The 10000-nt window shown below is 40.7% G+C and overlaps 1 protein-coding gene across 3 annotated transcripts in view; it reads left to right on the forward strand.

Moving 5' to 3' along the window:
- The window catches only part of LOC123501572 (protein timeless-like), a 105283-nt gene that overhangs the window by 20573 nt on the left and 74710 nt on the right, over positions 1-10000 (forward strand). For 2 of the 3 annotated variants that reach the window (XM_045250488.1, XM_045250492.1), the window contains exon 3: positions 9711-9794. The exons of the other annotated variant lie outside the window; for it this stretch is intronic. The gene's annotated coding sequence lies outside the window, so the exon portion shown is untranslated. The remainder of the gene's footprint in view (positions 1-9710; positions 9795-10000) is intronic. 3 annotated transcript variants of the gene reach the window in all.

A 10000-nucleotide genomic window follows, 5' to 3' on the forward strand; every position in this document is an offset into this window, starting at 1 on the left:
CGTAGAAAGTGTCCTATAAACTTGCCTATCATCAACTTAAAGGGAAAGGAAGGAGAGTTCGAGGAAGATCGGGAAATATAGATACTGAAATTATAAAGATAGAAATGAGAGAGAGAAAGAGAAGAGAAAGAGAGAAGAGAGAAAAAAAAAAGAGAAAGAGAGAAAAAGAGTACCCGAGTCACTATTACACCACTACCTATAAAGCAACTTGATAAGCTTTTTACGAGCTGAATTGACAACTCACCCAAAGAATCCCGGCTATTATCCTTTACCTGGAACGGAGCACGTGTGTGGCGTGGTGTGTTATTACTGCCACCGCTGCCTCTCATCTGTGTGGAGGACGAGGAACAAAAGTACAAAAGAACCTGAGGGAAGAGGAGATAACGAGCGAACCTACGCGTGGCAGATAGAAGAGAAAAAGAAGAAGAACAGGAAGAGCAGATAGAAGAGAAGGAGAAATGGGAAAAGAGAGGAAGGGGAAGAACAAGTGGAAGACAAAAAGAAATGAGAACAAGACGAGGAGGAGGAGAAGGAGGAAGAGGAGGTAGAAGAGAAGAGAGAGATGGTAAAAGGAAGAGGAAGTAGAAGAGTAACGGGAACAAGAGGAGAAGAGAAACTGTGAAAGGAGGAGGAGGAGGAGGAGGATTAGGTAGAAGATAAAGATAAGGATGTAAAAGAAGTTTTGAGAAAGAAGAGGAAGAAAAAAAAAAAAGTGAGAATAGGATGCGCAAGAAGTAAAAACACTGACAATATTTCTGATTTGTGAATGAAAAGGAGGAAGGAGGAGGAGGAGGAAGAGAAAAAAGAAAGAAGGTAAAGTGAACGGGAAGAACGATAAGAATAGATACGAAGAAGGGAAAAAAAATAACGCCAACGAAAAAAGAAGACAACAAAATAAAATGAAAGAAAGAAAGAAAGAAAAAATATAAAGTAAATTAGATAAACAAACAGATAGATAGATGAATAAATAAATATATGGATAGATAAATATATCCAAACCAACAAAAATCAGAACTATAAACAGTGACAATATCGTGAATGAAGGCGAAGAAATGAATGAATAAGTAAATAAATGAATGAATAGGTGAATGAATGAATGAATGAATGAACTAGATTTCTAAACACCGTAAATTGAGAAGAAGACGTGTATTTTCGGTACATCATTACGCTAACCCTTTCATCAGACGGTCAATTAAAGAGAGAGAGAGAGAGAGAGAGAGAGAGAGAGAGAGAGATCAGGTTGACTCATTACTTCATTAGATCATCAAAGTAATGGATTAGTTCCTGTGTGGCGCTTAATGGACCTTCTATGTGATTCGGGATAAGGGGGGAAGAGTTAACTGGGGGGACGGAGTTAATGGGGTGTGGAGGTTAGGAGGTGCGTGTGTGTGTGTGTGTGTGTGTGTGTGTGGGTTGTTTGCATGTTGGCATTTTGATATTTTTTCTTGTATTCTTATGATTTGTTTTTCTTTCTGTTTTTTCTTTTTATATATTTTTTTCTTTTCTTTCATTCATTCTTCATTATTTGTTTTACTTTTTTCTTTGTTTCCTATCTCCTTTCGTGTTATTATTGTTGTTCTTGTTATTGATGTTTTCTTTTTTTATTTCCTTCTACTTCTTCTTCTCCTATTTCTAACACCGTCATAACTAAGAAACCACTCCTAGAAAACACAGCTTATCAAACTGTCAAATTATTTCCCTTAGTCTTAGATAAACTGACATGGAACTCGGAAATGTGATCCCGTAGATTAAGTGAAACGCGACTGTCTCTCTCCGTAGGCTTTTACAACCGATAAGTCTGAGAATGGTTGAATACTTGACATTTACTTGATAGCAGGATATGAAGAGTGGAGACGTGGGAGGAAGGGAATCTGTTATACCAAATAGATCCAGGAAAGTAAGAAGAAAAAGGAGCTTAGGTAAGAGTAAGAGAAGCTTTTTTTAGTAGGATGATGGGCAAGATGAAACGTAAAAGAAAAAAGAAAGAAAAGAGATACGAGCAGGTAGTGTTTAAACCAGATTAGTTATAGAAATAGTTATACAAGAATGTTAGCGAGTGAATGAAAGTCTTGAAATAGAAAGACAGATAAAATAAAGGTTAGTAGTGTGGAAAAAAAAAGTAATTTCTCCACCGCACGAGTGTAAGAAAATGATGGTTTGTTGGCAGTAAAACCTCAATGTCTCTACGGCAACATTAAATAAAGGTAGCAAAGAGAAATGATAATAATATAAGTCTCCACTGCATGTCTGTGAAAAGCAACATGTCATAGGAGCAAGCAAAATAACTTCTCTTACTCCTACCTAAGCTCCTTTTTGCTCTTACTTTCCTGGATCTATTTGTCATAACAGATTCCCTTCCTCCCACCTCTCCACTCTTCATATCGTGCTATCAAGTGAAATGTCAAGTATTCAACCATTACCAGACGATCATGAAAGTCTACGGGGAGAGACAGTCGCGTTTCACTTAATCTACGGGATCATGCTTCCGAGTTCCATGTCAGCTATGATAGGTTTGAATGTAACCACAGTAATTTTAACCTCTACAGCACTGGATCGTATTTTATCATGAATTATTGGAGTGATTAGATGATTTTATTTACATTAGGAAGAGTCTATGGACGTCAGAAGATTAATGGCCAGAGTCTTTACTGTATCAATCCCCACAAGAGTTTCTGAAGCTGTATAAAATCACCAAATAGTAAACGAAATGAATATGAAAACACGTCCTGGCACTGAAGGGTGTTAATGAAAGGTTAGCGGAAGTGAGGCGACGCACTTACAGATGAACAAGGAATAGTAGGAGTTTATTAAGGAATAGGAGTGACATGAAAGAACGACAGAATAAATAACGAAGAATTCATAACGAACGCGGTGGTGGTGGTGGTGGTGGTAGTGGTGATGGTGGTGGTAATATAGTTTCAGGTGCAGAGTACGCTATGATAGAGGAAATAGTGGTGATTATTGTGTTGACTAGTGTGATAGTGGCAATGCGTAATGGTGGTGGTGGTGGTGGTGGTGGTGGTGGTGGTACTGATGATTGGTGACTGATGGTGAAACTTAATCTCTTGTGAAATGTAATAATAAAAGTGCAGGATTATACGAATGATCTTACCTGTAAACATATGAAACTCTCTCTCTCTCTCTCTCTCTCTCTCTCTCTCTCTCTCTCTCTCTCTCTCTCTCTCTCTCTCTCTCTCTCTCTCTCTCTCTCTCTCTCTCTCTCTGCAGTCTCCAGGATGATCCGTCTCCAGGTGAAATGTCCTGATTAATTAACCTGCCAGGTGGAGATTTCTGGATCTATGAAGCTATTTGTCCACTTGCCATTAATTTAAATTTAGCTGGAGTCTGTGTGTGTGTGTGTGTGTGTGTGTGTGTGTGTGTGTGTGTGTGTGTGTGTGTGTGTGTGTGTGTGTGTGTGTGTGAGTGTGTGTGTTTGCGTGTGTGCGTGTGTGTCATGATATCAGGTTTCAAATCGCTGTATGTTCTGTGTGTAAGGAAGTGAAACAAAGGATAAGAAAGGAAGGATGGAGAAATGGATAGCTGGGTGGATGGGAGAGAGATTGTAGTGCAGCAAGAGTAGGACAGATACACGGGCTGATAAATAGGAGGAGGAATAGGAGGAGGAGGAGGAGGAGGAGGAGGAGGAGGAGGAGGAGGAGGAGGAGGAGGAGGAGGAGGAGGAGGAGGAGGAGGAGGAGGAGGAGGAGGAGGAGGAGGAAGAGGAGGAGGAGGAGGAGGAGGAGCTTATATCTCAGCATCACTGTATTCATTTCATCTTATTAAGGCATTTTAAGATCCAAGGTTTGCTACTGCGGCTCATAAAGAGAGTGGGATTCCAGCGTCACACAGATCCATGTAGTTGCTGGTTTGGGAAGGAAACAGGAAATGATGCAGGTGCACGTGTCAGGCAACTCACCTGTCGACACACGCAAAGATCGGATGTGTTGAAATTGTTGGGAAAATGTTTGTACTCGTCAAACGATATTTCTGATGTTATTGCTCTTACTCTGAATGGATATAGAAAAGAAATAAGGAAATTGGAGATACACGTAATACTTGGTGGTATTGGTAGAAATTAGCTGTTAATTGACAGGAAGATGTTGTTTGGTTATTGAAAAGTATATTACTTATTACTTCCACTCCAATTGGAAATGTGAAAGCAGGAGACACACTCTTCACTTACCTGTTGTAGGTAGAAATCAACTTTTATAAACTGACAGGTAAATGTTTATAGTTGTGAGGAAAATATCCTTGTTGCTTATATTCAAATAAAAGGAATTCTTGGAAAATATACCTGTTGTTATAACTAATATCTTAATTGCAAATGAGATGAACACTTAGTTGAAAATAGAATTGTTGTTATTACCAAAATTAGATTGCAAGTGAGTGTAATGCGTTCAAAGAAAAGAAAAAAAAAGAAAAAAAGAAAAAAAACAGACTTCTCGTTACTAATACTGTAATTGCAAGCTAGATAAAATTCTTCTGGGAAAATGTGATTGTTGTTTTTATGATTCTAATTACAAATGAGAGAAATACTGAAAAGAAATGTTAGTATTACTCTTTTTCCGCGTGCATACTTAAAAGGCGAGGAGAAACACGTGTCCCTTACTGGATGACACAAACTGAAGACACACTGAAATACATTCGTGTCTTAACCTCTTGAGTACCATGACGCGTTTCCAAATTCATTCTGTTTAATATATGGTGATTTTATACAGCTTCAGAAACTTATGTGGGGGATTAAAACAGTGAAGACTTTGGCCATTAATCTTCTGACATCCATAGACCCTTCCTAATGTCAATAAAATGGTTTAATGGTACACAAATCGGTAAAATTGTGTCCCAGTATTGAAGGGTATTAATGGATGACACAAATTGAAGACACACTGAAATACACGTGTTCCTTAAATGGATGACACAAACTAAACACACGCACGCTTTGAATTGACGTGCAAATCATTCTTCCTGCAAAACACAATTGATTCGGTTACTCTTTGCTGAGGCTTTTCATTTTTCCTCTCACGGCTCACACACAAATCCTGGCAATGCGTATCGACTCTGCAACTGGTCGGCGTTACTTTTGCCCAGTACTTCCAATCCCTCCGGTGCGTGGCGGGATGATGGGACGTGTTGATCAGCGGCTGTTTCTGAAGCGCTTTTTTGAAAATCTTCTTTTGGTTTTTACCTCGTGTGTCTTTGAGCTGGCTGGGGACTCTCTCTCTCTCTCTCTCTCTTAAATTAGTTTTTTTTTCGTTCCCATTCACGTGTGTGTGTGTGTGTGTGTGTGTGTGTGTGTGTGTGTGTGTGTGTGTGTGTAGCCCTGCGAGACGGATGTGGGGAGCATATACGAGGTCACGGTCATCAGCCTTGTCCTCCTTGCGACACCCCAGACCCCAGTAATCAGGCGTCGGCTTGTCTCCTATCACTGCCAAGACGCCACGGCAGCACGTTTGCTATTTAACACTCGCTCCCCTCCAGTACCAAGATGCGATTTCTTATTTGTTCTTCTTACTATTTGGTGATTTTATACAGCTTCAGAAACTTGTGTGGGGATTAAAATACTGAGGACTCTGGCCATTATTCTTCTGACCTCCATAGACCCTTTCTAATGTCAATAAAATGGTCTAGTCACACCCAAAACTCAAGGTAAAAAATATGAAGGGGTTAACTTTCTGTATGCCACACTTCTTTACTTCTCCTGACCAATATGTGTGTTATTTTGAAAGGAGTGAATGTCAGAGCGTGAGGAGGTTCTATTTAATGTGTGGTAATTGAGCCAGATGTGCTTAGGAAAATATGATTAGTTTAGTCTAGATTAAGTTAGACGCGTAACCAAACTAAACCTAACCTAATTATTTAATGTGAAATGTTTGGTAGAGAGAGAGAGAGAGAGAGAGAGAGAGAGAGAGAGAGAGAGATACATAACATATGAGTGGGCTAGCTTGTGGCGAGGAGATTTGATAACAACACTGATCAGTAAGGGAGAATTTTACACATGAACTCACCAGTCTTGCCAACACCTCGCGACTCACTGCTGCCAACATTACTGCCACCGCCTTAACCACAAGTCACGATGCACAGAACGTGTCGGGAAAACACTGCACACGCTGCTGAGGAACCTTAAGAACCATCACAATGAACAGTCTATCTTACTAACTTACTTTCCTACACTGTTCCTGAATCGTTGTAGGCTTCTGGTGTGGTAATCTTTCTTGTGATGTAACTATTCAATTTTTTTGGGGTCTCGTAACATTGAAGGGTTGTGTTTGGGTGTTCGTTTGACTCTTGCTGTCTTGTTATCTTATTTTGTTATTCGTTTATTATTTACTTATCTTTGTATTTATTTGGCTATTTTTTTATGTCTTATTCTCATTTATCTATTATGTGTGTGTGTATGCATGCGTGTGTGTGTGCGTGCGTGTGTGTGTCTAGACCTGGGTTGTGTATAGCTTCATCCTCTCATCCCAAAGGCATTCCACGGAAATTAGTGTTGATAGAGAGGTTTCCAAGTTAATGATGTGCTCTGCATTGGTTCACATGTTTCTTTGTGAGATAGACTGAATTAACCTTCTCTCTCAGGCCTTTGACAACAGTGATGCTTAATCCTAACGACAGAACAAAGCATTTAATAACGGTGGGTCTTTTTTATCGTTTTTGTTTCTCCTGGCCAATTTTCTCCCTCTTACAGAAAAAAACCCTAATAGGTTCAGCAAATGCAACGAGCAATAGATTAACCTCAATTAGCCTCAGCTGATTCACCTCCACGCAGCACTGATGACAGATTAGCACTCAGACACTCTTATTACACCACAACACTTTTAAAAATCCACAGAAATTCTCAAGATTGTTTTCTCTCTATATTAATGTATAAATCTTGGTAATCAACGTAACTTGACTTATAGCAAGACTTAAGATTGTTTCTCCCTTTACTTATGTAGAAATCTTGCTAGTCTGTCACTAGAACCTTACAAACACTTAAAAAGCCCAGTAACTTCACCTATAGCCCTTTGTAAATACGGGAGCTGAGGTGCAGAAGTGTTCATAATGGGGTTCTGCAGGATAATAGAATATATTTTGCAACATCTACCAAGTTTAAGGTTGTAGAATAAGTAAAGGTAAGGGAATTGAGGGAAGAGTGGTGTGAGCGTGACGTGTGTAGAGGGGAAGTATAGGGAAGCCGCGTAGGGGAGCATACTGTAGGGCTGTAATGTAGGTGCCAAGGCTGCCAACATTGCCGACGCTACCGGTTAATCTAGTCCTTCAAAACACGTGTCGGCAGAAAGAAAAAAAAAAAAAAGATAAAATATGCAGAGAGAGAGAGAGAGAGAGAGAGAGAGAGAGAGAGAGAGAGAGAGAGAGAGAGAGAGTACATAATTCTCTTCACCATCAAACAGGATACAAGAAATTAATGCAAAACATTAGGAAAAAAAATTCACAAAAAAGCTTTAAAAAAAATAAATAAATAAAATAAAAATGAAAAAAAAATGTGGCCGATAGACATTTACAAGTTACAAATAAGAACATACGACATAATAGCAAATAAATAGATTAATAAATAAGAAACAACTACAAAAACTCTCAGAAGCTAACATAACCTCTAAATTTCACGAGAGAGAGAGAGAGAGAGAGAGAGAGAGAGAGAGAGAGAGTCAGTCAGTGCACCAGCCGGTCACACCACCACCACCAGTCCACCACCACCAGCAACGGTTCCGTCCTAAATGTACAGAACTCACGTGTTTGGGCGGAGCTTCCACCACGACGTCACCGCGAGGAGGCGTTACCGGGGCGGGGCTTGTCTAGGGCGAGCTGAGAGAAGGAAGAAAAGGAGCTGAGTAATACAAACCCGTTTTTATTATACTACCCTTCTCCTGGTGACTTGTAGAGGCTGTGTGTTAGGGTTATATATGCTGCCAAGGAGTTGCTGGGCCAGGTCGCGTGTTTGGAGAGGCGGGGTGAAGGGAAGAGGCTCTGAGGGGGATGCCCAGGTCGATGAGTGGGAAGTCGCTGTCTACAGGCTCCACACCAGCGACACGTGAGCTAGCGCGGGTGGGGGTGGTGTGGGGGAGGTGTGCACTGGCGGGAACGGCAAGCAGTGTGTGTGTGTGTGTGTGTGTGTGGCGCTGTCTATCGTATCCTCTTCTTCCTCTGTCATTGCTACGTGCTTATCACCGCCAGAAAGAGAGAGAGAGAGAGAGAGAGAGGAGAGAATCATAGTCTTTCACTCTTTCTCTTACACTTCTTATTCAACATTTTTTTCAAATGTATCTTCTCTCCTTATCTAACCTGCCTTTATCAATTTTTACTACATATTTCTGCTTTTTTCTAGTTCCATCTTGGTCATTTGCCGCTCCTCCAGTTCTTGTATCGTTACGTCCTGCCTCGTTCCAACTTTTTCCCTGCTATGAGAGCGACACAGTAGTTGGCAGGGCGGGTGTAGGTCCGGCAGGGGTGTTGTTCGGTGACCTACAATATACGTTGAAGAAGTTACCCATCAAAACTTTTTCTCTCCCTTTTCTCTCAGGTTCTTTCTCGTATTTTTTTTTTTTTTTTTTGTGTGGTATCCCTTGTCTTTCTTTCTATCTATCTTTCTTTATCTGTTTTTTTTCCTGTTCTTTTTTTCATCTTTACATTTCATTTTCTTTCTTATTTGATCTTTCGTTTTTCTTTATTTCCTTAGTCTCCCTTGTATTCTATTTCTAATATTCTCTCTTCATTTTTTATTACGTCACTCTTCCTCCACATTTTTCCTCCTCCCACTCTTCTCCCTCCTCTTCCTCCTCCTCTTTTTCTTCTTGTCGTGCTCCGGGAGACAAGTAGTGAGTTGATTAATATTTGTTCAGCTTTTTTTTTTTTTTTTAGTAATATGACGTCAAACACACTCAAGTCTCTCTCTCCCTCCCTGCCCTCCCTCCCTCCCTCTCTCTCTCTCTCTCTCTCTCTCTCTCTCTCTCTCAGTTATGTACGTGAAGTTTACGTGGCCCCTTGTCCTTGAAGTGTGTGAGAGCGGGCCGTTGGCAAGGTGTCTGACTGGGGACGGGAGAAGCGGAGCGGCGTGGGGTAGTGGGCATGCTGGCTGGCTGGAAGAGTTGCCGGCTTTGGGCATTGGGTGCGCTGTACAGTGTGACCTTTCTGATGTCGTCATGCACGGTGTGTTTGGTGTGCGTGGGCAGGGGTAGGGGTGGGGTACGTGTGGTGTGTATGTGGCGTCGTTGTTATCACTCCCTGCAAGTTTGATAGGCAGCATGACTACACGTTTATTGTTTTTTTTTATGTTACTTTTGCTAATACTATATTTCATGTTTCACTAGCCATGGGTTAGCTAATGGTGTTAATCTCTTCAGTACCAGGACGCGTTTTCATATTCATTTTGGGGATTTTGGCGATTTTACACAACTTCAGAATCATATGTTTGAATTAGAATAGTAAAATCTCCTGCCATTGATCTTTTGACCTCCATAGATTTTTCCTAATGCAAATGAAATCGTTTAATCATACCCAAAATCAAGGGAAAAAATGCGTCTCAGTATTGAAGGGGTTAATAGAAAAAAGACCCACTGAAGTCACTAGTTTTCAATAAGTAGTAAAATAAAAGGAGTAAAAATTTGGAGGGTATCTTAAAACCAACTAATACTGCAAAGATTTCCCTCATGTATAATCCTGATGGCTTCTTACACCTTTCCCAATCTTCACACGTATTATCTTCTCCACAGGTGTGCAAGACTGACTGACAAACCCCTCCTCACCACACCTGTCCATCTTTTTCTTCGGCAGCTCCTCATAGATACATAATAAAGGTAAGCACCTGTCCCACACACCTGACCACACTACACCAGCAAACAGGTAACATAGCACACCTGTCTCACCTTTATACCTGGGCTGTGACTTGGGAGAGAACTTGGGAAGGAGGACGATTGGGCTGAAAGTGGGGCTGTAACTTGTGGGAGATAACTGGAGAGAGGAAGTTGGATAGAAGAGAACTGGGGGAGAGAAGACTGAAATT

The sequence above is a fragment of the Portunus trituberculatus genome, chromosome 9 (genome assembly GCF_017591435.1).
Source record: "Portunus trituberculatus isolate SZX2019 chromosome 9, ASM1759143v1, whole genome shotgun sequence".
In the NCBI taxonomy this organism is placed as follows: Eukaryota; Metazoa; Arthropoda; class Malacostraca; order Decapoda; family Portunidae; genus Portunus; species Portunus trituberculatus.